This window comes from Acinonyx jubatus, chromosome C1 (assembly GCF_027475565.1).
Source record: "Acinonyx jubatus isolate Ajub_Pintada_27869175 chromosome C1, VMU_Ajub_asm_v1.0, whole genome shotgun sequence".
Lineage (NCBI taxonomy): Eukaryota > Metazoa > Chordata > Mammalia > Carnivora > Felidae > Acinonyx > Acinonyx jubatus.
Window position 1 is genome coordinate 211,694,276 of NC_069381.1, and position 13,347 is coordinate 211,707,622.

Consider the following 13,347-nt stretch of genomic DNA (forward strand, 5'->3'; position numbering starts at 1 on the left):
ATAAATAACCATTTAAAAATGCAAAGAGAGTTCTTAGCTCAGGGCTGTACAAAAACAGGCAGTGGCCATATTCTGGCAACCTCTGTCTTAAGAGGGAGGACCAGGCGTGTCTCAGGACTAATAGCAACACTGCAATAGGCCCACCCTACAAACTGTAAAATGAAGCTACCAGAGGATCAAGAGGATTCAAAGGTAATTTAACAGCCTGGTATGACATACTGTGAAACTCTTTAGAGAACAGCACCCATAGGCAATATAAGATTAAATGACATGCAAACAGGACAGTGTTTTTCATAATCAAGAGATGACACGGTCAATTCACAAGAGAAAAAAAAAAGTTAATAGAAATAGACCCAGAAACGATCCAGACATTATGATACCGAGAAATTATTACAAATACTTAATTTATATAGCTTAACAAAGCCAATTAGACTTTCAAAAATGTATTTAATTTATAAGAAAGGATGAACAGAGTGGGTTCAGATAGGGAGTTTCAGTGGAGAAACGGACACTCTCCATTACAGCTAAGTGGAAATTCTAAAGCTGAAAAATACAGTATCTAAACAAAAAGTTCACTAGCTGGGCTTAATGGAAGACTAGATATAGCAGGAGAACCAATGACCTTGAAGATGAAGCAATGTAAATTATCCAAATTGAAGGAGAGGTAAAAATTTTCAGAAAAAGAAAAAAAAAAAACAAACCCCAGTTATCTAACATCTGTGAGGAAATCCAGAATGTTCTAATACATATGTAACTGTAGTCCCAGAAGGAGAAGAGAGATAATGGGGCAGACGATAAATTAAGAAGACAGGGGCCAAAACAGAAGAAAGACTTTAAGTTACAGATACAAAAAACTTAGCAGATACAAAGCAATTAACACAAAGAATACCATACTGAGACACATTATTGTTAAACTGCTAAAACCATGGGGGGTCTGGGGGGCCCAGTCGGTAAGGGCCAACTCTTGGTTTCAGCTTAGCCATAAAACACTGCCCTGACAGTGTGAAGCCTGCTTGGGATTTTCTCTCCCTTCTCTCTCTCTGCCCGTCTCCAACTCACACTTTGTCTCTCTCAAAATAAATTTTAAAAATAACCAAAAAAATAAATAAATAAATAAGCTGCTAAAAATCAAAGAAAGAGAAAAAAAATCTTAAAAGCTGGCAGAGAAAAGGACACATTACGTTCAAGTCACGGAACCAAAATAATGGAAGCCAAAACATAATGGAGTGTCATCTTTAAGGTACTGAAAGGAAAAAACAAAAACCAAAACCTATAAAACCAGAATTTTATATCCTGCAAAAATATCCCTTAAAAAAACTGAAGACAAAATAACAAATTTCAATCAAACGAGCCGAGAATATTTTCACCAAGACTCGAAGAGGGACATTCTCAAAAGACTTGAAGTTCTATTACATTCCAGGGCAGTGATACCAGATGCACGGCTGAATGTGCAAGAACCAGTGAACACCAGAATGGATAAGCATAAAACACGATTTTTTCATTCAGTTTTTTAAAAAGTTGCTTGGGGAGCCTGGGTGGCTCAGTCACTTAGGCCTCCGACTTCAGCTCAGGTCTCGATCTCACAGCGCTTGAGTTTGAGTCCCACCTCGGGTTCTGTGCTGATAGCTCAGAGCCTGGAACTTGCTTCGGATTCTGCATCTCCCTCGCTCTCTGCCCCTCCCCCATTTGTGCTCTGTCTCTTTCTCAAAAAAATAAACATTAAAAAAAAAGCTGCCTGAGTGTTTAAAGCAAAATTTAATAATAATAAAAATAAATAACGTAGAGTGGAGTTTACCTGTAATGGTAAAACATAAGACAACAGCAGAAATGCAATTACACCACTGTGAGCATGTGACACTGTTCATGAAGTGGTGTGCCATGAATCTTTAATTGGTAATACGGACTTACATATAATATGATCCCTAGAATAAAAAAAACTACAGAAATACAGCTATTAGCCAACAGAGGAGATAAAGATGAAACACTAAAAATCACCTGATTAATCTAAAAGGTAAGTAAGAAGGAGCAAAAAACAGGTGGCAAATAAAAACCAAATACCTCGATGGTAAATTCAAACTCAACCATATTAATGCATTAAAACCAAATGGACTACACATTCTAATTAAAAGAAACTTATCAAACTATTATCTGATAGAAAACAAACAGCATAGAAGAATCAACACAAAGTTACTTTCTTAAAGAGTTTAATAGATGTGATGAACCCCTAGCAAGACTGATGAAAGAGAAAGCCAAAACACCCAAATTATCAAGATCAGAAATGAACCAGGGAACATCCGATCCTATGGACAGTAAGCAGGTAACACGGTAATATTTCAAACAACTTTATGCTAACAAATTATGCTTTAAATAAAAGGAGAGATTACTTAAAAATCACAATTATCCCAAATAAAAAAGAGCCAACTTCACACTGCAAGAGACACACTTATATAAAAAAGCTTGCAAGGTTACATCAATACTAGACAAGGTAAATTTCAAGGCAAGGAATATTAGCAGACATAAAGGAAGGGCACTGTATGTCAGGAGGCCATAAAAATCCAAAATGTGTATGCACCTAATGGTATCACTTCAGGGTACATGAAGTAAAGTTGTCCAAAGTAAAAGGGGGAGGGAGAAATCCACCATTATAGCTGGATATTTAAACCAAAAGACAGAAAAATTAGTAAGGACAGAGAAGAAAACAGAACACTATCAACCAATGTGACACAGTTGACATTTACAAAATATATCCAGCAACTGCAGAAAATAACTTTTATGGTAAATTCTGAATATTCAGCAACACAGACCATATTCTGAGGTGTGGAACAAATCTCAATAAATTCAAAAGAATTAAAATCAGGGAGAGCATGTTCTCAAGAGTACAATGGAATTAACTAGAAATCAATTTATGGATATAACAAAAAGATAAAAAGAAATCCCCAAATATCTGGAAATTAAGCAACACATTTACACACACACACACACACACACACACACACCACAAGGGAGATTACAAAATATTTTGAACAGAATGATAATGAAAACATGTCAGATTTGGCTGCAGCTAAATTAGTGCTGAGAAGGAAATTGACAGCTTTAAAAGCATCTATTAAAAGGAAGGTTTAAGGGCACCTGGGTGGCTCAGTCTGTTGAGTGTCCAACTCTTGATTTCGGCTTGGGTCATGCTCTCATGGGTTCATGGGTTTGAGCCCCAAGTTGTGCTCCATGCTCTATGCTGGCAGTGCAGATCCTGCTTGGGATTCTCTCTCTCTCTCTCTCTCTCTCTCTCTCTCTCTCTCTCTCTCTGCCTGCCCCTCCCCTGCTCATACTCACTCACTCTCTCAAAATAAGTAAACAAACATTTTAAAAAAGAAAGGTTAAAAGCAACTCAGATACCAACCCAGGAAACTAGAAAAAAGTTGATCAAATTAAATCCCAGAAGGAAAAAGGAAGGAAATAATTAAAAACAAGAGCAGAAATCAATGAAATAGAAGAGATGATCCATAGAGAAAATCAAAAGAGGCAAAAGTTTTTGAAAAAGTTTAATAAACCTGATAAACCCCAAGCAAGACTGATGGAAAAAAGTGAGCAAATGCAAATTACTAATATTAGGAATGAAAAAAAAGAAACAACTTCAGGTTCTATAGACACTACAGAAAACACAAAATATTGTGAATAATTTTATGCTAATAAATTTGACATCACAGATAAAGGAACAAACTCCTTAAACAGCAAAATTTTCCAAAATAATGCAAGAAGAGAAAATCTAAAGAACTCTACAATAAAACAAATTTAAACTATAATTAAAAAACTTTACTCCAAAAAAATTTCAGGTCTCAACAGAACAGAAAGCCCAGATGTAAAACCACAATTATATGGCCAATTAATCTTTGACAAAGGAGGCAAGAATATGCAATGGGAAAAAGACGGTCTCTTTAACAAATGGTACTGGGAAAACTGAACAGCCACATGCAGATGAATGAACCTGGACCACTTTCTTACACCATACACAAAAATAAAATGGATTAAGGACCTAAATGTAAGACCTGAAATCATAAAAATCGTAGAAAAGAGCACAGGCAGTAATTTCTCTGACACTGGTTGTAGCAACATCCTTCTAGGTATGTCTCCTGAGGCAAGGGAAACAAAAGCAAAAATCAACTATTGGGGCTACATCAAAATAAAAGGCTTCTGCACAGCAAAGAAAACCAACAAAACTAAAAGACAACCTACCGAATGGGAGAAGATATTTGCAACTGACATATCTCTGATAAAGGGTTAATATCCAAAATATATTAAAAAACTATATAATGCAAACACCAAAAAACCCCACCAAATAATCCAATTAAAAATGGACAGAAGACATGAACAGACATTTCTCCAAAAGCATACAAATAGCCAATAGATGCATGAAAAGATGCTTAACATCACTCATCATCAGGGAAATGCAAATCAAAACCACAATGAGATATCACCTCATACCTGTCAGAATGGCTAAAATCAAAATCTCAAGTGTTGGCGAGGATGTGGAGAAAAAGGAATCCTCGTAAACTGTTGGTGGGAGCTCAAACTGGCACAGCCACTGTGGAAGACAGCATGGAGGTTCTTCACAAAGTTAAAAACAGAACTACCCTATGATCCAGTAATCACACTACTGGGTATTTACCCAAAGAATAAGAAAACACTAATTCAAAGGGATATAGGCACCCCTGTATTTACTGCAGTGTTATTTACAAGAGCCAAACTATGGTAGCAGCCAAGTGTCTCCATTAATAGATGAATGGATAAAGATGTGGTACTTATGTACAACGGAATATTATTCAAATGAAATCTTGCCTTTGCAACAACATGGATGGAGCTAGAGGCTATTATGCTAGGTGAAGTCAGTCAATCAAAGACAAAAACCGTATGATTTCACTCATGTGGAATTGAAGAAACAAAACAAAAAACAGAATAAATGAGCAAAGGAAAAAAAGAGACAAACCAAGAAACAGACTCTTAATGAGAGTGAACAAACTGGTGGTTACCAGAGGGGAGGTGGCTGGGGGGATGGGTGAAACAGGTGAAGGGGATTAAGAGCGTACTTATGATGAACACTGAGAATACAGGAAACTGTTGAATCACTATATTGCACAGCTGAAACTAATATTAACACCGTATGTTACTTACACTGGAATTAAATAAAATACAATTTCAGGTCTCAATAGCTTCATCAAACATTTAAGAAAAAAATTATCAATCTGAGAGAATTCCTCCAAAAATATAAAAAAAGGAGTATTTTCCAACTTCTGAGTCCTATATAACCTTGATACTAAAATCTGACAAAGACTTTACAAAAAAAGAAAATTAAGACTCGTATTTCTCATAAATGCAGACACGAAAATCCTGAATATGAGCTAAATGAAGACAGCAATATAGAGAGTATCATGACCAAGTGGGATTATTCTCAGAAATATAAGATTTGTTTAACATTAAAAAGGTCAATCAATGGAATTCATCACATTAACAGAAAAAAAGGTGTACAAGACAAAAAAAACCCACAAAACTGAGTCAACATTTGATAAAATCCAACCTCTACTCAAGATGAAATCATCAGTCAACTATGAATTAAAAGCTAACTCCCTCAAAATTACAAAAGGTATTTATATTTTTCTTTTAAGTATTCTGTTTATTTTCAACAGACAGACAGAGAGAGAGAGGAAAAGGGAGGGAGGGAGGGAGGAAAGGGGAGAGGGAGAGGGGGAGAGAAGATCTAAAGGGCGCTCTGTGCGCAAAGCAGAACCCAATGTGGGGCTTGAACTCACGAACTATGAGATCATGACCTGAGCTGAAGGCAGACGCCCAACCGACTGAGCCACCCAGGTGCCCCAGGGTATTTATATTTTTTAAAAATCTGCACAACTAATATCATACTCAAGAGTAAAATACCGAGACACTGACCCAATTATTTTTTGTTTTCTTAAAAATTTTTAATATTTATCTTTGAGAGAGGGAGAGAGAGCACAAGTGGGGGGGGGGGGTTCAGAGAGAAGGAAACAGAACCTGAAGCAGCCTCCAGCCTCTGAGCTGTCAGCACAGAGCCCGACGTGGGGCTCAAACCCACGAACCATGAGATCATGACCTAAGCAGAGGTTGGAAGCTTAATGAAGCCACCCAGGGGCCCTTACCCAATTGTTTTCAAGGAAAACCTGGGGTGGGGGGCGGGAGTTAAGATGGTGGAGTAGCAGGGGGAACCTGGCCTTGCCTTGTTCCTCGAAAACAGCTAGATCAACATCAAATGATTCTGAATTCACACCTAGAAAATCCATCGGAGGATTAAGAGAACATTCTGCGCATCTTGAGGGAGAAAATGTGGCAGGTGCAGGTGCAGTGACATGAATTAGGGGACAGAAGAGCTGTGGTGCATGGAAGGGAGGAAGCCCTTTTTGCGGAGAGGAAAGGGAGAGGGGTTAGAGAGACCTCATGGGGTTCGTGCAAGAAAAGCACTCCTCCAAACCCAGTGACTGGAGAATCAGGAGGAATGGACTATATCACCAGTTTCTGCAGAGTGGAACTCAAAGTTGGAGGTTATCAAAGTCTACAGCATTCACAGGAGTTGATCTCGGTGGGCAGCTGTGCTCCTGGGGAGGAGGAGGGCAAAGGCCTGGGAGAGGACAGTGGAGTGTGGGGATCCCCCGGTTATACTGGGAGAGAACGTTCCATTTCCTGGAGCGCATTAGGAAGAGAATATATTGCCTCTTCAAGGACAAAAGACCTGGCTGGTGCCTTTGAGCAGCCGTTCAGCACCAGGGGACAAAGGTGCAAACAGAGGGTGGATAACCTGGCCGCAGCTTTTTGCTGTGCTTCACCATAAACTCCAGGCACCTGCTGGGTCATGCGACTGCTTTTCTGGGACAGGCCGGCACCAGGCACAGCGCTGCAAGAATGCGAGGCTCCCTGAAGGGGAGTGGATCCGGCGTGTGCAGGGTCCTTTAAAATTTGGAGTTCCGAATCCTAGCTGCGTGCCAAAGATAACCACAAGAGATAAACCAAAGGCTGTGTGTTGACGGCCTGGGCACAGAAGGGTTGAGAGCAGGGATCTGACAGAAACCTGGGACACAGAAGGGGAGATTGTTCGCTGGTCTGTGAGGACTCCCTGAACAGTGGCAGATGTGAGTTCCTCTCTCCTCTCTGGGGAAGAGAGCAAGGTGACACCATCTTTCTCCGCCCACCAGCAAGGCCAGCACAGCGCCCCCACCAGCGGAAGGTGGAACTGCTTACACCAAACCACACACCCTGTCCCCTACAGGTGCATCTTTTTTTTTTTTTAATGTTTTATTTTTGAGAGAGAGAGAGAGAACCAGCGCAAGTGGGGGAGGGGCAGAGAGAGGGGGACAGAAAATCTGAAGCGGGCTCTGCACGAACAGCAGTGAGCCTGATGTGGGTCTTGAACTCTGAAACCATGAGATCATGACCTGAGCCAAAGTCGGAGACTCAACTGACTGAGCCACCTAGGTGCCTAGGTGCCCCTGCAGGTGCAGCTTTACTAGGGCAGGTCTGACTGTGAGCCAGCACGGCAAGACTCTCCCCCAGAGGACCAGCACGCCCCCCAGCCCCACATGCACCAAGTGGAACATAAAGTGCTCTGAAGCATCACCTTCAGTTCTGGGGGAAATAGGACCAGGTTTTTTTTTTTGGTTTTTTTTTTGAATCAGGCTTATAGTTATTTGTTCATTTGTTTTTTCGTTTCCTTTTCTTGTTGTCTGGATCAGGCTTTTTATTTTTTTCCCCTTTCCTTCTTTTTTTTGGAACTAGGCTTACAGTTTTTTGTTTGTTTTTTTTGTTCCTTTTTTGAATCAGGCTTTTTAAAAAAATCAGTCTTATTTTAACAAACAAATCAAAGCACACCCAGTTAAAGGTCCAAATGCTCCCCACTGCAAGCAAGGATGAACTCTGTGTAGGACTGACCTGGGGGAAAGAGCAGCCAAATCACAAAGCAGAGTGCACACAGCATACACCGGAGCACTTCCTGAAGCGCTAGGCCTGGGCAGCCTGGACGTGACCCCTTTTCTTAACATAGCATTACTCTCAGGAGCAGGACATGTAAGCTTTCGTAACATGCAAAAAACAGAAACCTAGACAAAATGGCAAGGTGGAGGAATTCTCCCCAAAAGAAGTATCAAGAAGAAACCACAGCCAGGAATTTGCTCACAAAAGATATAAGCGATATATCTGAACAAGAATTTAGAACAACAGTCATAATAATACCAGCTGGGCTTGAAAAAGCATAGAAGACACCAGAGAAACCCCTGCTGCAGAGATAAGAGACCTAAAAATCAGGCTGAAATAAAAAAAATGCTAACTGAGATGCAAAACTGACTGGATGTATTCACAAGGAAGATCAAAGCAGCAGGGGAACGAATAGGTGACACAGAAGATAAAACTATGGAAATAATGAAGCTGAAAAGAAGAGGGAAATAAAACCACTGCATCACAAATACAGACTTGGGGAATTCAGCAATCCATAAAGTGCAATAATATCCGTATCATAGGAGTTCCAGAAGAACAGCAGGAAAAAGGGACAGAAGGTTTATTTGAACAAATTATAGCTGAGAACTTCCCTAATCTGAGGAAGGAAACAGGCATTCAAGTCCAAGAGGCACAGAGAGCTCCCCTCAAAAATCCGCAAAAAAACTCAGAGCACCTGGGTGGCTCAGTCGGTTGAGCGTCCGACTTGGGCTCAGGTCATGATCTCGCAGTTTTTGAGTTCAAGCTCCGCGTTGGGCTCTGTGCTGACAGCTCAGAGCCTGGAGTCTGCTTTGGATTCTGTGTCCCCCTCTCTCTACCCCTTCCCTGCTCTGTCTCTCAAAGATGAATAAACGTTAAAAAAAAAAAAATCAGCAAAAAAAACAGGTCAACATCAAGACATACCACAGTAACACTTGCAAAACACAAAGATAAAGAGAGAATTCTGAAAGCAGTTAGGAACACAACGTCCTTAACCTACAAGAGCAGACACATAAGGTTAGCAGACCTGTCCACAGAAACCTGACAGGCCAGAAGGGAGTGGCAGGAAATATTCAATGTGCTAAATGGGAAAAATATGCAGCCAAGAATCCTTTATCCAGCAAGGCTGTCATTCAGAATAGAAGGAGAGATAAAGAGCCTCCAAGACAAGCAAAAACTAAAGGAGTTTGTGAACACTAAACCAGCTCTGCAAGAATTACTAAAGGGGACCCTTAGACAGGGAAAGAGAGACCAAAAGCAACCAAGACTAGAAAAGAACAGGGGCAATCCACAGAATCAGAAACTTTACAAGTAATACAATGGCACTAAATTCATATCTATTGATAATTATTCTGAACGTAAATGGACTAAAATGTTCCAATCAAAAGACACAGGGTATCAGAATGGTCACAAAAACAAGACCCATCAATATGCTGACTCACAAAAGACTCATTTTACACCCACAGACACCTCCAGATTGAAAGTGAGGGGTGGAGAACCATTTCTCATGCTAACGGACATCAAAAGGAAGCTGCAGTAGCCATACTTAGGCAAACTAGATTTCAAGTCAAAGACTATCATAAGAGATGAACAAAGGCACCAGATCATAATAAAGGAGGCTGTCCAACAAGAAGATCCAACTACTAAATATTTATGCCCCTATCTTGAAAGCAATCAAATGTACAGATCAATTAATAACAAACTTAAAGAAGCTTGCTGATAACAACACAAGAAAAGTAGGAGACTTTAACACCCCACTTGCAGTAATGGGCAGATCATCTAAGCAGAAGATCAACAGGGAAACAGGCTTTGAATGATACACTGGACCAGATGGACTTAACAGATATAATCAGAGCATTTCATCCTAAAGCAACAGAATACACACTCTTTTCGAGTGCACATGGAACATTCTCCAGAAGAGATCACATGGTGGGTCACAAATCATGCCCGAACCAGTACAGAAAGACTGAGGTCCTTACCATGCATGTTTTTAGACCACAACACTATGAAACTTGAGGTCAACCATAAGAAAAAATTGGGGAAGCCCTCAAATACATGCAGGTTAAAGAACATCTTACTAAAGAATGAATGGATTAACCAGGAAATTAAAGAAGAAATTAAAAAAATAAATGGAAGCAAATGAAAATGAAAACACGACAGTCCAAAACCTTTGGGATGCAGCAAAGGTGGTCATAAGAAGTAATATATATTGTAATACAGGCCCTTCCTCAAGAAGCAAAAGTGTCAAATACACAACCTAACCTTACACCTAAAAGAACTGGAAAAAGGACAGCAAGTAAAGATGAGAGCAGAGACAAATGATACAGAAACCAAAAAACCAGTAGAACAAATTGATCAATGAAACTGGGAGCTGGTACTTGGAAAGAATTAAAAAAACTGATAACCCCCCTAGCCAAATTTATCAAAAATAAAAGAGGACCCAAACAAATAAAATCACAAATGAAAGAGAACACAACCAACACCACGGAAATACAATTATAAAAGAATATTATAAGCAATTACATGCCAACAAATTTGGCAATCTAGAAGAAATGGATAAATTCCTAGAAACATATAAATCACCAAAACTGAAACAGGAAGAAATAGAAAATTTGAATAGACTCATAACCAGCAAAGAAACTGAATCAGAAATACAAGATCTCCCAAAAAACAGGAGTCCAGGGCCAGGTGGCTTCCCAGGGAAATTCTACCCAATATTTAAAGAAGAATTAATACTTACTGTTCTGAAACTGTTCCAAAAAATAGAAATGGAAGGAAAACTTCAAACTCCTTCTATAAGGCTAGCATTACCTTCATTCCAAAACCAGACAAAGACCCCACTAAAAAGGAGAATTACAGACCAATTCCCTGATGAACATGGATGCAAAAATTCTCAATGAGATCCTAACAAATCCAACAGTACATTAAAAGGATTATCCACCACAATCAAGTGAGATTTATTCCCGGGCTGCAGGGGTGGTTCAGTGTCTGCAAATCAATTAACGTGATACACACCTTAATAAAAGAGAGGATAAGAACCACATGATCCTCTCGATAAATGCGGAAAAATCATCTGACAAAATAGAGCATCCATTCTTGATAAAAACCCTCAAGAAAACTGGGACAGAAGGAACATACCTCAACATCATAAAAGGCCATATACAACAGACCCGTATCATCCTCAATGGGGAAAAACTGAGAGCTTTTCCCCTAAGTTCAGGAACACAACAGGACGTCCACTCTCACCATTGTTGTTCAACATAGCACTGGAAGTCCTAGCCTCAGCAATCAGACAACAAAAAGAAATAAAAGGCATCCAAATTGTCAAGGAAGAAGTCAAACTTCCACTCTTCACAGATGACAGGATACTCTATGTGGAAAACCTGAAAGATTTCACCAAGAACTTCACTGCTAGAACTAATTCAGCAAGGGTGCAAGGATATAAAATCAATGTACAGAAATCTGTTGCATTTCTATACACCAATAATGAAGCAGCAGCAGGAGAAATCAAGGAATCAATCCCATTTACAACTGCACCAAAAACCATAAGATACCTAGGAATAAACCTAACCAAAGAGGTAGAAGATATGTACTCTGGAAAGTTTACAACACTTATGAAAGAAATTGAAGACACAAAGAAATGGAAAAACATCCCGTGCTCATGGACTGGAAAAACAAATATTGTTAAAATGTTGATAGCACCCAAAGCAATCTACACCTTCAACGCAATCCCGATCAAAATAGAACCAGCATTCTTCTCAGAGCTAGAACACACAATCCTAAAATTTGTATGGTACCGCAAAAGATCCCGAATAGCCAAAGTAATGTTGAAAAAGAAAACGAAAGCTGGAGGCATCACAATTCTGGACTTCAAACTGTATTACAAAGATGTAATCATCAAGACACAATGGTATTGGCACAAAAACAGACACACAGACCAATGGAACAGAAAAGGGAACCCAGAAATGGACCCACAACTATGTTGTCAGCAATCTTTGATAAAGTGGGAAAGAATATCTAATGGAAAAAAGTCTCTTCAACAAACAGTGTTGGGAAAACTGGACAGCGACATGCAGAAGAATGAAACTGCACCACTTCTTACACAATACACAAAAAATAAACTCAAAATGGATGAAAGACCTAAATGTGAGAGGAGGAAACCATCAAAATCCTAGAGAACACAGGCAGCAACCTCTTTGACCTTGGCTATAGCAACTTTTAACTAGACACATCTCCGGGGGCAAGGGAAACAAATGCAAAAATGAGCTCTTGGGACTTCCTCAAGATAAAAAGCCTCTGCACAGCAAAGGAAATAATCAACAAAACTAAAAGGCAATCCAAAGAATGGGAGAAGATATTTGCAAATCTGATAACGGGTTAGTATCCAAAACCTATAAACAAATTACCAAGCTCAACACCCCCAAAACAAATAATTCAGTTAAGAAATGGGCAGAAGACATGAATAGACATTTCTCCAAAGAAGACCTACAAATGGCTAACAGACACATGAAAAATGCTCAACATCACTCATCATCAGGGAAACACAAATCAAAATCACAATGAGATACCACCTCACACCTGTCAGAATGACTAAAATTAACAACTCAGGAGACAACAGACATCGGCAAAGATGCAGAGAAAGGGGAACCCTCCTACGCTGTCAGTGGGAATGCAAACTGGTGCAGCCACTCTGGAAAACAGTATGGAGGTTCCTCAAAAAATTATAAATAGAACTAACCTATGACCCAGTAATTGCATTACTAGGTATTTATCCAAAGGATAAGAAAAATACTGAATCAAAGGGGCACGTGCACCCCAATGTTTATAGCACTACTATCAACAAAAGCCAAACTGCAGAAAGAGCCCAAATGTCAACTGACTGATCAATGGATAAAAAAGATGTGGTGTAAACACACACACACACACACACACAGAGCAATACTACTGAGCCATCAAAAAGAATGAAATCTTGTCATTTGCAACGATGTGGATGGAACTGAAGTATATTACGCTAAGTGAAATAAGTCAGTCAGAGAAAGACAAATATTGTATGATTTCACTCATACGTGGAATTTAAGAAAACAAAACAGATGAACATAGGGAAAGGGAAGGAAAAATAAAATAAGATGAAAACAGAGAAAGAGGCAAACCATGAGAATCTTACCTACAGAGAACAAACTGAGGGTTGCTGGAGGGGGTGTTGTGTGGGGGATGGGCTAAATGGGTGACGGGCATTAAGGAGGGCACTTGTGATGATGCTGTTGTATTAAAAGCCCTTCTTTTTCTGCTTACTTCTTGATTCTATAAATTATTTGATTTGATAACTTAATAAGTAACTTAACTGAATTTTAACCATTAAATAAA

General features: G+C 39.4%; 1 protein-coding gene across 11 annotated transcripts in view; it reads right to left on the minus strand.

Annotated features, from left to right (window-relative positions):
- Positions 1 to 13,347, minus strand: part of USP40 (ubiquitin specific peptidase 40) — an 88,567-nt gene that overhangs the window by 52,400 nt on the left and 22,820 nt on the right. The window lies entirely within an intron of this gene.